The sequence below is a fragment of the Canis aureus genome, chromosome 7 (genome assembly GCF_053574225.1).
Source record: "Canis aureus isolate CA01 chromosome 7, VMU_Caureus_v.1.0, whole genome shotgun sequence".
NCBI lineage: Eukaryota > Metazoa > Chordata > Mammalia > Carnivora > Canidae > Canis > Canis aureus.
Window position 1 is genome coordinate 18620971 of NC_135617.1, and position 19036 is coordinate 18640006.

A 19036-nucleotide genomic window follows, 5' to 3' on the forward strand; every position below is an offset into this window, starting at 1 on the left:
AAAAAAATCCTTGTAATCTTTTAGATATTTCTGTGAAAGTACTGCTAAACTAGGAGGATGAATCAATTCTAATGAGTTAATTTTCATTTTATTTTTATCTGAGTCCCTTTTGGGGAAGAGTTCTTATAATCATCACCATAATAATTACTAAGAAAAAAAGAGAAATATATTTTGTATTAAGAAAGAATTATAAAATCCAAAAGAATAATATTAAAACAATTAAAGTTAACATAATCAGTTATCAGCTTATCGACCCTGCTTTTAGGAATGGAAACTAATTTTACTTGATTTGCTTATAGAGAATACTGATGATAACAAATAACCAAAATCTTGTCTAATTCACCCTGGAATATCATTTATGTTATTTATGAAGTTAGGGGTACATAGATTTTTAATTCAGGGGTTCATCAAAGACAGGTTGTCTGTGTGCTGTTCCAAGTCCCTTAGGATATTATTTCCTAATTTGAAATGCTGTTGATTGTATTCATGTTGCTTTTATAAATCTAAAATAATGATTATGGTCAAGCATATTTAATTATTTTAAAACTACTACAGCTTAATTAAAGATTTTTCTTCTGTGTTCTCTCTCTTGCACCTTTTACATTGAGCTATAACCTGACCACTTTCTCAAGTTACTAATTTTATATCAAGAATAAAAAGGGAAAACCAACAGCAACAATAAGAATTCTATGTGCCTGTCAACAACTGGTGTACTTCATCTCTTCTAAGATATCATGCACCTGAATATAGTTAATGCTATGAACAAAATTATACTGATTTAAAATATTTTGATGTGTTAGTTTTTTTCCACCTGCTACACTTCTGATGTATTTTTGGTTTCATGGGCTTACCATGAATAACAAAATTTTAACTTTCTCATCTTGAAAACTTCAAGTAAATATTTATGCACTATCTTTAGAAAATGACCTGCCCATTCACATGGATTATGGGGTATAAAGTTTTGCTTTATTTACAATATTTATGTTTTGAGGAAGTGTTTATTAGATAATTAAAAGATATATGATCAAGGGTACTTGGGTGGCTCAGTCAGTTAAATGCCTGACTCTTGATTTTGACTCAGGTCATGATCTCAGGGTGCTGAGATTGAGCCCTGAGTCAGGATCCATACTCAGCAAGGGGTCTGCTTGAGATTCCCTCTCTCCCTCTATTCCTCCCCGACTTATGCTCTTTCTGTATCTCTCTCTAAAATAAATATTTTCTCAAAAAAGCATATGATCATAAGAAGTGGTTCTCTTGGGGATCCCTGGGTGGCGCAGCGGTTTAGCCCAGGGCGCGATCCTGGAGACCCTGGATTGAATCCCACGTCGGGCTCCCGGTGCATGGAGCCTGCTTCTCCCTCTGCCTGTGTCTCTGCCGCTCTCTCTCTCACTGTGTGCCTATCATAAATAAATAAAAATTAAAAAAAAAAAAAGAAGTGGTTCTCTTCATGTGTATCAAAAATGGCTAATTTCATGTACAAAAATGAAAAGCTGATCTAAAAATAATAACATAGGTGGTATAGCATTATACTAACTGTATCATTAATTACCATAAAAATAAGGTTGTAAAGACTCCACCAAAAACTACTAAAACTGATAAATCAATTCAGTAAAGTCATAGGATACAAAATTAATATATAGAAGTCTGTTGCACTTTCTATACAGTACTAATGAAGTAGCAAAGAGAAATTAAGAAAACATTTCCATTTGCAATTGTACCAAAAATAGTAAAATATCTGTCCTCTGGTAACTCATCTGAGAATCTCTGGGTCAGTCAAAAATGGCAGATTTTCCAGGAAATCCTTAAATGTCACAGGCATCCTTAACATTTAAGGTACACTTAAATGTTTATCCCTCTTTCTTGGTATAATTATAGCAATAGTGCATTTTGATTGTAGTAGATATAACTTTTAAATAAGTTCAATTAAACTCTATGTATTAAGCTAGATAAATTTCACACACCAGCAAAAGAAGAACTTGCAATGTTTATCGGTTCTGAGAAAAATATCTTTTAGAATTGGTCTTTGAAATGTAATAAGAGAGAACTAACTGTGCACTTAACCCGATCAAACTTCATTAAGACAGTTTTGACTGTATATCATTACTGTCAATCATATTGCTGCCAAAGAGAGTTAGGAAAGGGCCAAAAATATCTCCTTCCCTTGAAGAAACATCTAATTATAGACAAAATAGTTAATTTTTTTTAAAAAAAGTTGGTATATGCTCTAAAAATATAACTGGTTTCAGTTAGGTTTAAGCCTATGAGGAAAAGACTAAATTTTATAAAAGAGGTGAAATTGGTGCGGTGCTATCTAAAATAAGGTATTATTGCTTTCAGTAGAGAATAAAGGTAAGAATGCCAACTGATGTGTTTCTAGACCATATTTTGACCTGGTAGACTAGCTTCCTTACTTATTTTATTTTTTTAAAGATTTTTTATTTATTAGAGACAGAGAGAGAGGGGAAGGGGGCAGAGGGAGAAGCAGGCTCCAAGCAGGGAGCCCGACGTGGGACTCGATCCCGGGTCTCCAGGATCACACCCTGGGTGGAAGGCAGCGCTAAACCGCTGAGCCACCGGGGCTGCGCTCTCTTTATTTATTTTACAACTGATTCTTTCACTTGGGCCAGAGAAGGAAGTCATCATTGATGCTTGGCAAGCAATAAATAGAAGAGGTTGAGGGTGCCTGCCACTGGGTTAGGAGGGAACATTATAACACAATAGAAAATGTAAGTTGGGATCCCTGGGTGGCTCAGCGATTTAGCGCCTGCTTTCATCCTAGGGCATGTCCTGGAGACCTGGGATCGAGTCCCACCTCGGGCTCCTTGCGTGGAGCCTGCTTCTTCCTCTGCCTGTGTCTCTGCCTCTCTCTCTCTCTCTCTCTGTCTCTCATGAATAAATAAATAAAATCTTAAAAAAAAAAAAAAAAAAAAATGTAAGTCATAGCAGGGAAGGAAAGCAAGAGGGCGCTAGGCCTTGGTATCCAAAAAAGTAAATGAGAAAAACAGATCGGCAAAGATAGGATGAGCTCTATATAGGTAAGGAAACTTGGAATGAAAGATTAGAGTCAAATTTAAAATACTTTCCCCATAAAGCTATAATTTGGCCATTTTCTCAAGTTAGTAGCCCTATATTATGTATAAGATTGCCCAAAACACATTTCTTTCTTTTTTTTTTAATTTTTATTTCTTTAATTTTTATTTATGATAGTCACAGAGAGAGAGAGAGAGAGAGAGAGAGAGAGAGAGGCAGAGACACAGGCAGAGGGAGAAGCAGGCTCCATGCACCGGGAGCCCGACGTGGGTTTCGATTCCGGGTCTCCAGGATCGCGCCCTGGGCCAAAGGCAGGCGCCAAACCGCTGCGCCACTCAGGGATCCCCCAAAACACATTTCTTTATGATTATCACAATAGTACAGAGTTAAGAATTGATAAAGCAGAAATCTGGCATTGTGATGCCCCCAGCTATGGTTTTCTTTTTTTTAAATTCCCCTGGCTATTCGGGGTCTTTTCTGATTCCACACAAATCTTAAAATAATTTGTTCTAACTCACTGAAGAAAGTCTATGGTATTTTGATAAGGATTGCATTAAACATGTAAATTGCCCTGGGTAACACTGACATTATCACAATATTAATTCTGCCAATCCATGAGCATGGAATATTTTTCCATCTCTTTGTATCTTCCTCAATTTCTTTCAGAAGTGTTCTATAGTTTTTAGGGTATACATCCTTTACCTCTTTGGTTAGGTTTATTCCTAGGTATCTTATGCTTTTGGGTGCAATTGTAAATGGGATTGACTCCTTAATTTCTCTTTCTTCAGTCTCATTGTTAGCGTATAGAAATGCCACTGACTTCTGGGCATTGATTTTGTATCCTGCCACGCTGCCAAATTGCTGTATGAGTTCTAGCAATCTTGGGGTGGAGGCTTTTGGGTTTTCTATGTAGAGTATCATGTCATCATCGAAGAGGGAGAGTTTGACTTCTTCTTTGCCAATTTGAATGCCTTTATAATGTCTTTTTGTTGTCTGATTGCTGAGGCTAGGACTTCCAGTACTATGTTGAATAGCAGTGGTGAGAGTGGACATCCCTGTCTTCTTCCTGATCTTAGGGGAAAGGCTCCCAGTGCTTCCCCATTGAGAATGATATTTGCTGTGGGCTTTTTGTAGATGGCTTTTAAAATGTTGAGGAATGTTCCCTCTATCCCTACACTCTGAAGAGTTTTGATCAGGAATGGATGCTGTATTTTGTCAAATGCTTTCTCTGCATCTATTGAGAGGATCATATGGTTCTTGGTTTTTCTCTTGCTGATATGATGAATCACATTGATTGTTTTACGAGTGTTGAACCAGCCTTGTGTCCCGGGGATAAATCCTACTTGGTCATGGTGAATAATTTTCTTAATGTGCTGTTGGATCCTATTGGCTAGTATCTTGTTGAGAATTTTTGCATCCATGTTCATCAGGGATATTGGTCTATAATTCTCCTTTTTGGTGGGATCTTTGTCTGGTTTTGGAATTAAGGTAATGCTGGTAGTGGGAATGTGAAATGGTGTAGCCACTCTGGAAAACTGTGTGGAGTTTCCTCAAAGAGTTAAAAATAGATCTGCCCTACGACCCAGCAATTGCACTGTTGGGGATTTACCCCAAAGATTCAGATGCAATGAAACGCCAGGACACCTGCACCCCGATGTTTCTAGCAGCAATGTCCACAATAGCCAAACTGTGGAAGGAGCCTCGGTGTCCATCGAAAGATGAATGGATAAAGAAGATGTGGTTTATGTACACAATGGAATATTACTCAACCATTAGAAATGACAAATACCCACCATTTGCTTCGACGTGGATGGAACTGGAGAGTATTATGCTGAGTGAAATAAGTCAATCGGAGAAGGACAAACACTATATGGTCTCATTCATTTGGGAAATATAAATAATAGGGAAAGGGAATAGAAGGGAAGGGAGAAGAAATGGGTAGAAAATATCAGGAAGGGAGACAGAACATGAAGACTCCTAACTCTGGGAAACGAACTAGGGGTGGTGGAAGGGGAGGTGGGTGGGGGGTGGGGGTGAATGGGTGACGGGCACTGAGGGGGGCACTTGATGGGATGAGCACTGGGTGTTATTCTGTATGTTGGCAAACTGAACACCAATAAAAAATAAATTTATTATTAAAAAAAAAGAATTGATAAAACAGTTGCTTCCAAAAGATTATAAATCCAAAAAACTAATTTCACACTAAAATATGGGTGTTATCAAAGAAAAGAGGAAGTTTCAAAGGTCAAGCAGATATAACTTTCCTGGGCAGGAAGTTTGCAGATGTGTGTTTGGGCAATAACTACATAGTGGTACTACCCAGTGGCACTGTTATGGACTGAATTTTCAAATTTATATGTTGAACCCCTAAATCTCAATGTGATTGTATTTGGAGACAGGGCCTTAACGAGGTATTTAAATTTAAATGATGTCATAATGGTGGAGCCCTAATCCAACATGGCTGGTGTTCTTATAAGATAAGGGAGACACCAGAGAACCCTTTCTCTCTCTGCACTTGCACAGAGAAGTCTTATGAAGACAATAAAAAAGCACCTATTTAAAAGCCAATAAAATGTCTCACCAGAAACCAACCCTGACAGAACCTTGATCTTAGATTTCTATTCTCCAGAACTGTGAGAAAATAAATTTTTGTTGTTTAAGCCACTCAATCTGTGGTATTTTGTTAGGGTACCCTAAGCCTCAGAATTTCAAGAGAGATAGCTAGAATCAGAAATGCCACTTGGAATCATGGAAGAATTATAGAACTAGGGCCCATTTCATGATAAAACTCCATGCTTTGGGTTCATTAGCACCATATTATAATTAGTAAAACCCATAATTATTTAGGACTCTGAAAGATTCTTTATACACAGGAATTGTTTTATCTAAATCATTAATGATTTTATAAGGTATATATTATTCACGTCATCAAAGACCAAGGCTCAGAAAGAAAGGTAATTTGGTCGTGTTTCACTGGCAAAAAGTCAGTCTGATCTCAATCAAGGTCTTTGAGACTCTATAATCTAAATGTTCTGACTCTAGAACCTTTGCTACTCTGTTAACCAGTCATCATTTACAGCCACTTTAACATGGTATCAGTAGTTCCCAAAACCTATACAGAAGACCAGATGCATCCAGAGCACTTTTTAAAATAATTTCCAGGTCCTACGAATGTAGATTTTTAATTCTGTGATCCATCCATAAAAGCAATTATAGGATACTCCAATTATTTTTCAATCTCCTTTTGTACAAAGTGGATTGAAATAATCTTTCCCCCATGCCACCCCTCTATTTCTCTTTAGGGCTGGGATATCCAATATGATAGCTACTGACAACATGTGACTATTGAGGACTTAACTGCGAGTAGCCTGAATTGAGATATGAAATAAGTATAAAATACACATTAAATTTTAAAGACTTAGCATGAGGAAAAGACTGTAAAATAATAAAATTTCGTTGATTTCCTTTTGAAATTATATTTTAGATGTATTATATTAAATAAAAGATATTCTTAAAATTAATTTCATTTGTTTATTTTTTCCCTATTGGATAGCATTGCTTTAGATGGTTAATTATCAGTATTAAGCTAAGTGTTTCTTCAGAACATCTATTAAAGAGGCAAGTACTTTGTGAGAGAAAGAGGAAAACACTATTAGTTGTGTTTTGCAATGCTCACTTATGAAATGTCTTAATTCCAATTGAGAAGCTATATACAGTCAACATTGAGAACTGGATGAAATTTTCTCTTGTAATACTCTACACATTGGTGTTTGTCCTTTCATGATTGGAATTGATGTTTCTGATGAAACAAACTTTAGAAAAGATTTGAAAGACATCATTAGTCCCAAAGTCCTTAGCAAAGTTATTAAAATCAGAATTTCTTATTATAACATTAAATTTTCTTGATAGTATTTACATATACATATTTAAAGTAAAACTAATGAAATATTTTTCTGTTTCTGCTACTGCTTGATAATTGCATTACTTCTGACAGAGGCAAGCTTTCATCTGAAAACACATTCTGCTGAAGCATAGAATTTAATATAAATCTTCTGGTTACAGATTTTGTATAATATTGTACGCTGACAATATTATAGTGTAAAAATCACATTATTATATTTTTCTTAATGCTATGGTTCAGAAAGTTATAAACATCATTATTTATAGGACTTGAACTTAGTTCTAAGTGTTTTAATTTCCAGCTGCATATACATTATATATGTGTTTTGGTTATTTTTAAAATGCAACATGACAATTATTTACTCTGTATGGTTGTTTATGAATTAAATGGGATAAAGTGTACATTTTGAAAAAGAACATTGACAAAGATAAATGTGGTAATATAGTTCTCCTCCTCTTTCTTGTCTTACTCATTTGCTTATTCTGTACATGTTGTCGGTTTTGGGTTCCAAACATATGTTTTACTTTCTTAAATAGTTGGTGTGTATAAAAATATACAAAGAAAAAAATCTCTGCTTCAAAGAGCATATCAGCTAGCATTGGGGTAAAAAAATACCCCACCACTTAGAATTGAAATGAAAACAGCTTATTTAACTCATGAATCTACAGGCAAGGCTACTGCACTAGTTCTCTACTGGAGTTCTAACAAATTACCACAAATTTAATGGTTCAAACAACAAAATTTATTTTTTTACAGTTTTAGTGGTTAAAAGTCAGAAATGGATCTAACATGGCTACCGTGAAGGTTTCAGCAGGACTCTCTTCCTTCTGGAAGCCCAAGAGAAAAACCTATTCCCTTGTCTTCTCCAGTTTCTATAGGCCATGTGCATTCTTGGGTTCATGGCCTCTTCTTCTATCTTAAAAGCAGTGTGTAGCATCGTCAAACCTCTATTTGTCTCTGATCTCCTTCCCTGACCCTTTTGCCTCTCTCTTCTAAAAACCCTTTGTGATTATACTGGACTCACCCAGACAATCCAGGATAACCTTCCCATTTTAAGATTCTCAATTTAATCAATTTGCTATGGTCCTTTTATCATTTAGGTGTTATTTATCTATTTACAGGTTCTAGGAACTACAACATGTATATTTTGGGGAGATCATCATTCTGCCTACCATAGTTGTACACAGCTAAACCCCCTCATTGTTCTTAGTGGGTTAAGAGTCAGTTAGCTCTGCTTCTGGAGTTAGTTGCTGGCTCTCTTCTGAGTGTCTTCTTTCATGAATTTATCACAAACCTGTGCACACAAGGCCAGCATTGTCATGCTCACATGGCACTAGCTAAGTGAAATTATCCATGACATGGAATCAGGGAAGCCATTGACTGGGACATTTGATGCATCTAGTCTACCACAGTGAGTCACCAGTAATTAATTTTAGTAAAAGAGAAATATAATGATTTCCACAAAATAGATTTATGATCTTGAATTTGTGTCCATTTCATCTACCTCGCTCTTATACCATAACAGCTTTTTTTTTTTTTAATTAAAAGGTACTTAGAGAGAAATATCTAGTATTTCTCATGTTACCCAAGAGTTACAGGTGGTGGTTACTCAAGAGTTCAAATTTTAATTTGATTGTAGCTGGGCCACTTCTTAGACTGAGGTCATCCTTCTTCAGATGCCAATCTAATGATTCAAATACCTTGCATTTCTGTGTTAGGTTTTGGATGCTGAACATTTACTTGAAAAAAATAAATCTCTTTTGAAAAGTGGCAAGTATCAGTAGTAACCTAAGCTAAACCAGTCACCAACTGTGTGCTTTTGAGCAAGTCACACAGTTTAACATGCTAAGTGCTCAATATCTGCTATACCAATCATCAAATATAGTTATATACAATGTGAATGTCTAAGGATCCATTTCTCCTGGGCAGCAGAACACACTCCCCAAAAAACTGAGAAGGAACTGTAGGATATCTGTTAATATAGATTGGTAAACACATCTTGGTGCAAAGATTATAGTGACTTTAGATTCAGCTAACTACAAGATTTTTATATTGAAACAGGAATTTTATGACATATGTCACACACACACACATTCTATAAATAAGTTGTGTTTTCAAAGTGGTTTTTCTTTGTGTCTTGTTATTTTTTTGATGATTGAGGAACTCTGTGCCGTGTACAAAGATTTTGACCTAACCTCAGCTGCTAAAGTTTGATGCTAAATTCCTTCTCCCTTATATAGAAGACAGGACAAAAAGAACACACAGATAAGTTCAATCACTAATTTATTTGTAAACTAAACACTAGGAAATGGTATTTACTTGATATTGAACGTAATTTTATGAAGAGGCAGATTGTATATGATTCTTCAACACTGTTTCTAAAAAAAGTGTTAAAATTTAAAAATTACTGCACTTGAGTAGCTAAAGATATATGTAAAAAATTATTTATATTAATTTATCTCTCAAAAAGGAGTTAGTTTTACTGTGACAAATTTCTACTCTTAATACAGTCATTTTTAAACATCTTAAGTGCTCACTACAATGGATGTGAAAGTGAATTCTTGTTTATTATAATGTAAAGCTTGCCCTCTAGTGGTTCCAGAGTAGTTATAAATTTAGGAAAAACAGTCTACTCTAATGAAAGATTTTAATATTCAACCAGGGTTTATCTTTTTATTTTCTTTCATGCTAAAAATATAAACAAGATGTGTCAGCTCTTCTGAAATGTATATTAGCAAAATATCTCTATTGCAAATGCTACTAACAAGATTTTTTTTTAAACAAATGTGTTTTAAATGAACACAGGATATTAAAAGTTAAGTTATAACAATTTTTTTTTGTTTCATTTCCACTTGTGAATAGCTCTACTAATATTGTGGTTATTGACAGTGAATAGGTAGTCATCATTAGTGTTATATGTGACCAGTTGTTGGGTCAAATTATGAAGAAATGTATATTAATAAGATTGAGTCTATTTTAATTACTTTTTAAGGCCCAAGTCACTACATTAATTTTTTTTTAAATTGCCCACATAAGAGCAATATAAAAATGTAAAGGATAAAAATCTGGCTTAAAGATACTTGTTTAAGAAATAAAATAATAAAGAAAAGTGCTTTGAAAAATAAAGTAGTTTTTTGAGGTTCCAAAGTGCATTAAGCACATTGATTTATATTATCCAAATTTGTTTCTGTTGTACATTATGGACTCAGTTTATTTACAAAATATTTTTCATAGGAGATTTGAAAATTTTTTATGTTCCTTTTCCTTGTTGAAATACATATAAAATGATTTTTTAGGAAGGACCAATTGGGACACCTGGGTGGCTCAGCATTTGAGCATCTGCCTTCAGCCCAGGACATGATCCTGGGATCCTGGGATCAAGTCCCACACTGGCTCCCAGCATGGAGCCTGCTTCTTCCTTTGCCTGTGTCTCTGCCTCTCTGTGTGTGTGTGTGTGTCTCTCATGAATAAATAACTAAAATCTTAAAAAAAGGGACAATCAATTTTTCTAACCCAGTGCTTAGAATAATGACATCTGTTAATAAAGCTATAATATCATTGGAGTCACATGACCAATCTAACAAAAAATAAATAAATGATGTCTTGGTCCATGAAGGGATTTCTGAAAATTTGGGGACTTTTTTTTTAGATTTTATTTATTTATTCATGAGAGACACACAGAGAGAGGCAGAGACATAGGCAGAGGGAGAAGCAGGCTCCCTATGGGGAGCACAATGCGGTCTGGATCCCGGGACCCGGGGATCACCACATGAGTCCCAGGCAGATGCTCAACCATTGAGCCACGCAGATGCTCCTGGGGATTTTTTTTAGGTTTTTTAGAATAAAAACTAAACAAGTCACCTGTATTTAGTCTGCAGAAACTATTATAAGTAATTTTGGACAGTTTATTTTATGCTTTATGCTTATTAAATTTATTTAGGTATAATTCAGAGATAAATACTGCATCTATCTAAAGAGAAAAATAACACTAAATGAAATAAAGTAGTCACAGAAGGGCAAATATTGCATGATCCCATTTACATGAAGTATTTAAAATAGTCAAACTCATAGAAGCAAAGAATTTGATGGTGCTTGCTAGGGTTGGGAGAGGTGCAAGATAGAGAGTTATTTAATGTGTATAAAGTTTTGGTCATGCAAGACTAAATTTTCTAGAGACCTATTGTACAACATAATGCCTGTAGTTAACAATACTGTACTGTGCAATTTATACATTTGTTAGGAAGGTAGATTTCTTAAATGTTCTTACCACAAAACCAAACCAAACCAAAGGGGTGTGAAGAAATTTTTAAAGTTGATTGATATATTTATTACCTTGATTGGGTTAATGAACTTTCCTAACCTGGGAAGGGAAATAGGCATTCAGATCCAGGAAATAGAGAGATCCCCCCCCTCCTAAAATCAATAAAAACTGCTCAATACCTTGACATTAACAGTGAAACTTGCAAATTCCAAAGATAAAGAAAAGATCCTTAAAGCTGCAAGAGACAAGAAATCTCTAACTTTTATGGGGAGAAATATTAGATTAACAGCAGACCTCTCCACAGAGACCTGACAGGCCAGAAAGGGCTGGCAGGATATATTCAGGGTCCTAAATGAGAAGAACATGCAGCCAAGAATACTTTATCCAGCAAGGCTCTCATTCAGAATAGAAGGAGAGATAAAGAGCTTCCAAGATAGGCAGAAACTGAAAGAATATGTGACCACCAAGTCAGATCTGCAAAAAATACTAAGGAGGAGTCTGTAATAGAAAGAGGAAGTCCAAGGGAACAACCCACAAAAACAGGGACTGAATAGGTATCATGATGACACTAAACTCATATCTTTCAGTAGTAACTCTGAACGTGAATGGCCTTAATGACCCCATCAAAAGGCGCAGGGTTTCAGACTGGATAAAAAAGAAGACCCATCTATTTGCTGTCTACAAGAGACTCATTTTAGACAGAAGGACACCTACAGCCTGAAAATAAAAGGTTGGAGAACCATTTACCATTCATATGGTCCTCAAAAGAAAGCATGGGTAGCCATCCTTATATTAGATAAATTAAAGTTTATCCCAAAGACTGTAGTAAGAGATGAAGAGGGACACTAGATCGTATTAATGATTTCATGGGTGGATGTCTGCTCAAACTCACAAAATTGTACATATTAAATATGTGTGGTTTTTTGTGTATTAATTACACCTCAGTATGACTGTTAAACTCAATCAATTAATCAAGTGATCAATCAATCAATTATATGGCAATTCTAGAAATCAGAATCCTCTTCCACAGGGTTTTTTTTTGTTGTTGTTGTTATAAATGTTGTTGCTGTTCACTTCGTGATTTTCCTGGATTCATTATGTATGGTCTATATTCTTTGTCCTGTGTGGCCCCTGAAATCTATACTTGATTTGCTCAGTGGTCATCTAATGAATGAACAGATATTTCCTTAAATGCTTAGATCAAATAGGTCTCTCATTCTTTGAAGAACTCTGTGAATGTTGTGGCTTAGTTTCAAGGCCATGGCAGGCAGTTTACCACTTTGTATTAGCTTTCACTTTCTGCTTGTAGAGTCTCAAGGTAGTCAGAGGTGAGATATTAGGGCTCTTCCAGCTCCTTTCTGGACATGTACATAGCCCTGAACATGGGTTTCTATATTTCTTTTTAGATTTCTGAAATATGCCTTAGCTTTTATAGTTCCTATGAACATCTGCTTCCAATTTTTCCCTTTTAAGTATTTTGATCAGCCTTTTGTTAACCCCAACGAGTAATGCCACCTGAGATAAATGTAAAGTTAAACTGCTACTGATGTTTTTGACAAATGCCATGAAGACAGACACCTCACTCAAAGGGAGAGTTGTAACTAAGACCAACTAAGACAAATCCTGAAAATGGTGCTTTTCAGCATGCTGCCAGATAGGTAAATTAGTAGCAAAGTTCTGGGAATGGGACTTTGTGGGCACTCCTAACTCATTTTGTCTCAAACTGCTAGTTTCAATATATATATTGTATAACAAGACATGATTTTTAATGTTATAAAAACATCAAGCCTTTTTTTCCCCCAGGAAAATTAGTTTTGACATTTTTGCCAGTATTCTAGATGCTTTAATGAAGTGGATTTTCAGAGGTCTTTCTCTGCCATTCTGAAAGTCAAATTTCTCCAAGTTCTAAAAGTACCAGTGGTTCTTATTTGGCATTATGCTAAATGTGTAGGTTAATATAAAAATTTAAATTAGTAGCATTCTCTCTTTCAATCCAAGTATGTAATGATCCTTCATTTTTTTTTTCTGTCCAGATATTAAACATCTCAATTCAGTTTTGTTGTATTCTATTTTCCAGTTAATACCCAACTGCTTTGTTCTGGTCTGAAGAAAAGCTACTAGTTTCTGTATTTTTCACATGGCTACTACTACAATGAACCCTCTTACTTCTAATAGCTTTCAGTTTATTCTCTGAGTGTCCAGTGGGACTCTGAATTTCCATATGCAATTTCATACTTAATGTTTTCTCTCTATCCATATTTTCTTATTAATTAAACTCAGGCTTGAAATGAATTTCTTTAAGGGTTATTATGATTTTTAATGCTGAAAGACTTACCAATGATCACAAGAGCCCACCCTCCCATATCTATGGTAAGTATGAGTTCAAATTTTATAGTGATAGCAGAAAACATCCTGGTCAGTAAGCTAGATAGTTCTAGTTTTGCTAGGTGGAATTATGCGTAGCAAATAAGAGCATGTGAATGGTATTCTTTATATTGATCTATTATTCTCTTGCAGTAGAGCTTGCATGAAATAGAGCTGGGTTGATAGGAAAGTGAGGCAATTGCCTTTGGCATAAAATTTAAGAGGTTACCAAAAAAATCAGTAATCAAGGTACATATTTAGTAAAACATTTAAGAAGTAAAAAGTAATGTAAACAAGGACAGCTTGGTGGCTCAGTGGTTGAGCATCTGCCTTCAGTTCAGGGCATGATCCCAGGGTCCTGGGATGAAGTTCTGTATCAGGCTCCGCAGGAAGCCACCTTCTCCCTCTGTGTATGTCTCTGCCCCTCTCTCTATGTCTCTCATGGATAAATAAAATATTTTTAAAAAATAATGCAAACATTTATTGTGAATAAAACAACTATTTGTTGTTTTATTTTTTTTAAGATTTTATTTATTTATTCATGAGACACACAGAGAGAGAGAGAGAGAGAGAGAGAGGGAGAAACAGGCTCCATGCAGGAAACCTGATGCTGGACTCGATCCCAGGTCTCCAAGGTCATACCCTGGGCTGAGGTGGCGCTAAACCGCTGAGCCATTCGGGCTGCCCCTATTTTTTATTTTAAAGTGCAGACTTTCAAGTCTTATTGGAGCCTGGGCTGAAAGGAAAAATCAGCAACTGTCCCAATTACTTTATTCTAGGCTAATTCCTGAAATAAGAGTTATACCAATAATGCTAATATTGCATTTTTTGTGATTTGGTTATATATATTTTTTCTAAGATTTACTTATTTATTCATGAAAGACAGAGAGAGAGGCATAAACACAGGCAGAGGGAGAAGCAGGCTCCCTGCAGGGAGTCAGATGCGGGACTCGATCTGGGGACTCCAGGTTCGCACCCCAAGTTGAAGGCAGATGCCTAACCACTGAGCAACCCAGGCGTCCCTGGTTATATTTTTTTGATAAGAAAAAATTCATATCATGAACGTGGCCCATTATATTAAAAAACAATCTATAGTTTTTTTCACAATTTTATAATTTCATTGCTGGAGAAATATCTATGTGTGGCTTTCAAAGGCACTTGGTGTGGGACAGAAATTTTTCAACACTTTTAGAAACAATAGTGAGAGATTCTCTAGATGTTGCTCTCAAAATCAGGAGTATTGTGTCACTCCTTTATATATAGGCTGGTAGAAGATTGAACAGATTACAAATGAAACTTTGTCATTGAATACAACACAAAGACAAAAGTTTTGAATAACAACTTTGTACTTTTAATTAAAATTAATTAACTGAGCCCTTATGATTCAAGCACTGTTTCAGCATTGGTGCTGCACCATATACTCAGAACTTTCTGCTCTTATGAATCTTACAGTTTTGTGGAGAAGAGAGATATAAATAACATAAGGGAAATATCTAGTGAACTAATGGTAATGATTATTAAGGAGAAAAAGTAAAGCAAGAATGTTGAACATAAAAGGTTCATATTTCAAATAAGAAGGCCAAAGAAGATCTTACTGAGAAGTAATATTTGTGTTAAACCCTGAAGGAAGCAGAGGAGAAAATCATAAGAATATGAGCAAGAAAAAGATTCTTTCAGGGAGAATAGCTAGTGGAGAAGTGTGAGAAGAATTACGCCTGGCAAGTTCAGAAGGTAGCACAAACCCAATGTAACTAGAGGCAAGTGAGCAAAGTGAAGGGAAGCCGAACATGAGGCTAGAGAGAGACTGGGGGCTGGGTGGAGGCCCAGGGCATATAGATATTAAGAACCTTGTTTTTTTTTACAAAAATAAGATAGGAAGACATTTGAGGACTTTAGAAGGAAAGTAATATGAATTGTAATTTTTTTTTTCTAATAAAACTTTTATTTACAAAAAAAGGTAGCCAAAGGATTTGGTCAGTAGACCATAGTTTGCCAATATCAGTTCTAGATCATATGCCAGGCACATAGGCCAATGTTAAAAAGACATTGGATGAATAAATGTATTATTTCCAAACTATTTTAGTTATAATATTATCAGGAAAGATATATCAAAAACATGGCAGTACATCAGTTTTACTTCCTTTTGTCATAGCTCTTTGTTCAAGGGTATCTTGTTTGATATACCTATTATAGTGCCTATTGCTCTACTAGGTACTATAAAAGAAGTTTATGATACATTGTTCTGGTCTCAAGGATTAATATAAGGACAGGAATATTAATGTGTGATTTTCATGTATCTGTACAGACATCACACCTAACTTCAAAATTACAATACTTCCTAACAGCCACAAAAACAAAATGCTAATAAAAAGCACCAAAAATACAGTTTTTAAACCCTACCTTCATAGGGGTATAAAAAAAAATAGATGCCCAATACTTCCTAACAGCCACAAAAACAAAATGCTAATAAAAAGCACCAAAAATACAGTTTTTAAACCCTACCTTCATAGGGGTATAAAAAAAAATAGATGCCCAAAATAGATGCCAAAATAGATATTCCAGAAACTGATTTCTCAGTTAAAAGTTAATACGTAGGTAGAGATATAGCAAGTATATCACGGAAAGAGGCATTAACTATAAATTATTGCAAGAGAATATACACAGGGACAACTTGATTCGTAGTGTAGTATAATAAATAAAACAAAGAACTGACCTAATCTTAAAGCTGGTTCTGGTTCTGCCACTTTCAACTTAGATAAATGGTCAGCCTCAAGTTCCTCATATTAAAATTTAGAGTGATACCTGTCATTTCTAATTCATAGCATTTAGGGAGGATCAGGTGAGAGTAATTGTAAAACACCTTACAACCCATAAACGTCAATAAAAGATCAGAATTAGGTGGCTTTTTAAAGTAAAAAATCTGCAGTACATAGTAAGAGGAAGATTTGCAAAGTATTGAGTATTTAACAGTAGCTGCAGTCAAAAGCCCAAGATTCCCTCTTTACCCAAACAACAGGTAGATGAAAGATCTCCTTGCCATGTAGACATGTATATGATTGCCTATTAGAAGATGCCCAAATACACCTCACTTCCTATTGGGATGATACAACTTTTTTGATTACAAGTGTGAGACAATGGTTCCTAACACACTCCTTTCAAAAATTTATAAAAGGACACATTGGTTATTCTGGATAACTGCCAGCAAAAAACTTAATATATGCTTATATTTAATATTTATAATCGTGGGGAAAGGATAAAAGCAAGAATGTGTTCTTATCAGGGCAGAGAATCCTAAACACCTAGATTCTAGAATGGTGCAAACTGATCCTAGAAACAGAGTAAGGCCATTTCATGAAGGCTTCGTATCCATGCTAAGGAGTATGAATTTAAACCTATAGGCGATGGGGAATCCCATCACCATTGGGAAGGAGGGTTTAATGAGTGCTGTTTACTAAACACTTCACTACTATTTTTATATACTTCATGTTGTTCTGAGAAGGATTTAAGGTGACTTTATTTTATTTATTTATTTATTTATTTATTTATTTATTTATTTATTTATTTATTTATTTTATGATAGGCACACAGTGAGAGAGAGAGGCAGAGACACAGGCAGAGGGAGAAACAGGCTCCATGCACCGGGAGCCTGACGTGGGATTCGATCCCGGGTCTCCAGGATCGCGCCCCTGGCCAAAGGCAGGCGCCAAACCGCTGCGCCACCCAGGGATCCCAAGGTGACTTTAAAAAGACTTTAAAAATGCTAGCTGTATGACAACATTAGAAGTAAGCAAAAATGCTCTCTGCTCCTCCTGGTTCAAGAGACAGCCACATATTCTGGTGCACATGGTGAAGATCAGAGTAAACAGATTTGGCCATATTGGGTTCCTGGTCACTAGGGCTGCTTTTAATTCAGGCAAAGTGGATATTGCTGCCAGAAGATAATGGTGACATGGTCCAGACTAGTGACATGAAGATGATAAAAAGTCATAGTATTCTGAATTTTGAAGACCATCCAACAGGATTTGCTTAGTAAAGAATTGGATTTGGGACTTTTAGAGAAATAGATGAATCAAAGATGGTACCAAACATTTTTGGCCAAGAAGTTTTAAGAACAGAGTTGCAATGAGCAGAGGAACTGGTTTGTGGTGGAATCTCAGAAGCTCTGTTTTGGCCATTTTATTTGAGATAACACTCAAATAGAGGTCTTGGTGGGCAGTTGGATACTGTGGCAAACTGAATAATAACCCCTTAAAGATGTTCATGTTCTAATCCTTAGGACCTGTAAAGGATACTGGCAAAAAGGACTTTATAGATGTGATTAAGAATTTTGAGATGGAGAAATTATCCTGGGTTATCCATATGGGCTCACGTAAGCATAAAGGCCCTCATAAGACGGAGAGAGGAGATCAGAATCAGTAGTAGGAGGTGTTATGTGATGATGAAAGCAAAAGTTTGGAGTAATACAAAGGTATGGCCACAAACTAAGAAATGCAGGAAACTTCTAGAAACTGAAAATCCAAGGATCAAATGGATTTTTCCCCAAAATCTCCAAAAGGCAACTCCTCTACTGACACTGTGATGTTAGATTTGTGACCTTCAGAACTGTATGAAAATAAATCTGTGTTGTTTTAAACTTGTTTGTTGTAATTTGTTATAGGAGTAATACAAAACTAATATATATGTATATTAGTATTCAAGTGAAAGATCTGGCTGGAAATATAAACTTGGGTATATTATCAGATGTGATCTGAAGAGAGAAAAGAGATAGATTAGAGAAGTCATTTGGGGAATCAGCCCTAAAATATGCCACACTTAGAGGTTAAAGACATGGCAAGTAAGACCCGTAAAAGAGACTGAGAAGGAGTAGCTTGAGAGGCAGGAGAAAAACCAAATTGTGTCCTGAAGACTTAATAAAGAGATAATTATTGGTGCTATTAATAAGAGAGTTGTAGAGGGTAGTGAGATGAAATCTTAAGATAATGGGGACATGAGGAAATGGGAAAAGGGAAATTGAAGAATGCAGGAGTTTCTCAAGGAATTTTGCTATATAATAGGAGGAGAGAAATGGGGCTCTCCTGGAAGGCAAAGTAAGGTCGAGAGACAATTTATTTTTTAATGGTGAGAGGAATAGTATATTTTTATTCTGATAAACTCTTCAGTTACAAGTGGAAAAATTGCCAATTATGGAAATAAAGAGAGAATCGCTAGAACAGTGTTTTTAAATAAGCAAGAAGGCATGGGAACAATTGCACAAATGAAGAAATGGCCTTGGTGAGAAGTGTTTTCAGCTTATCTGTAGAAACAAAGAGGAAGTACATGGACAAAGATGTAGAAAGTCGATAGGTACAGTAGTGGTAGTCTATAAAAGTGTTTCTCTGCTTCAATTTTCTTGGTGAAGAAGAAATAAAGTCAACAGATGAGAGTGAAGGTTAGGGATGGAGATGTTAAAGGTTGAGGGGGAAGCATGTTTCCATTGATAT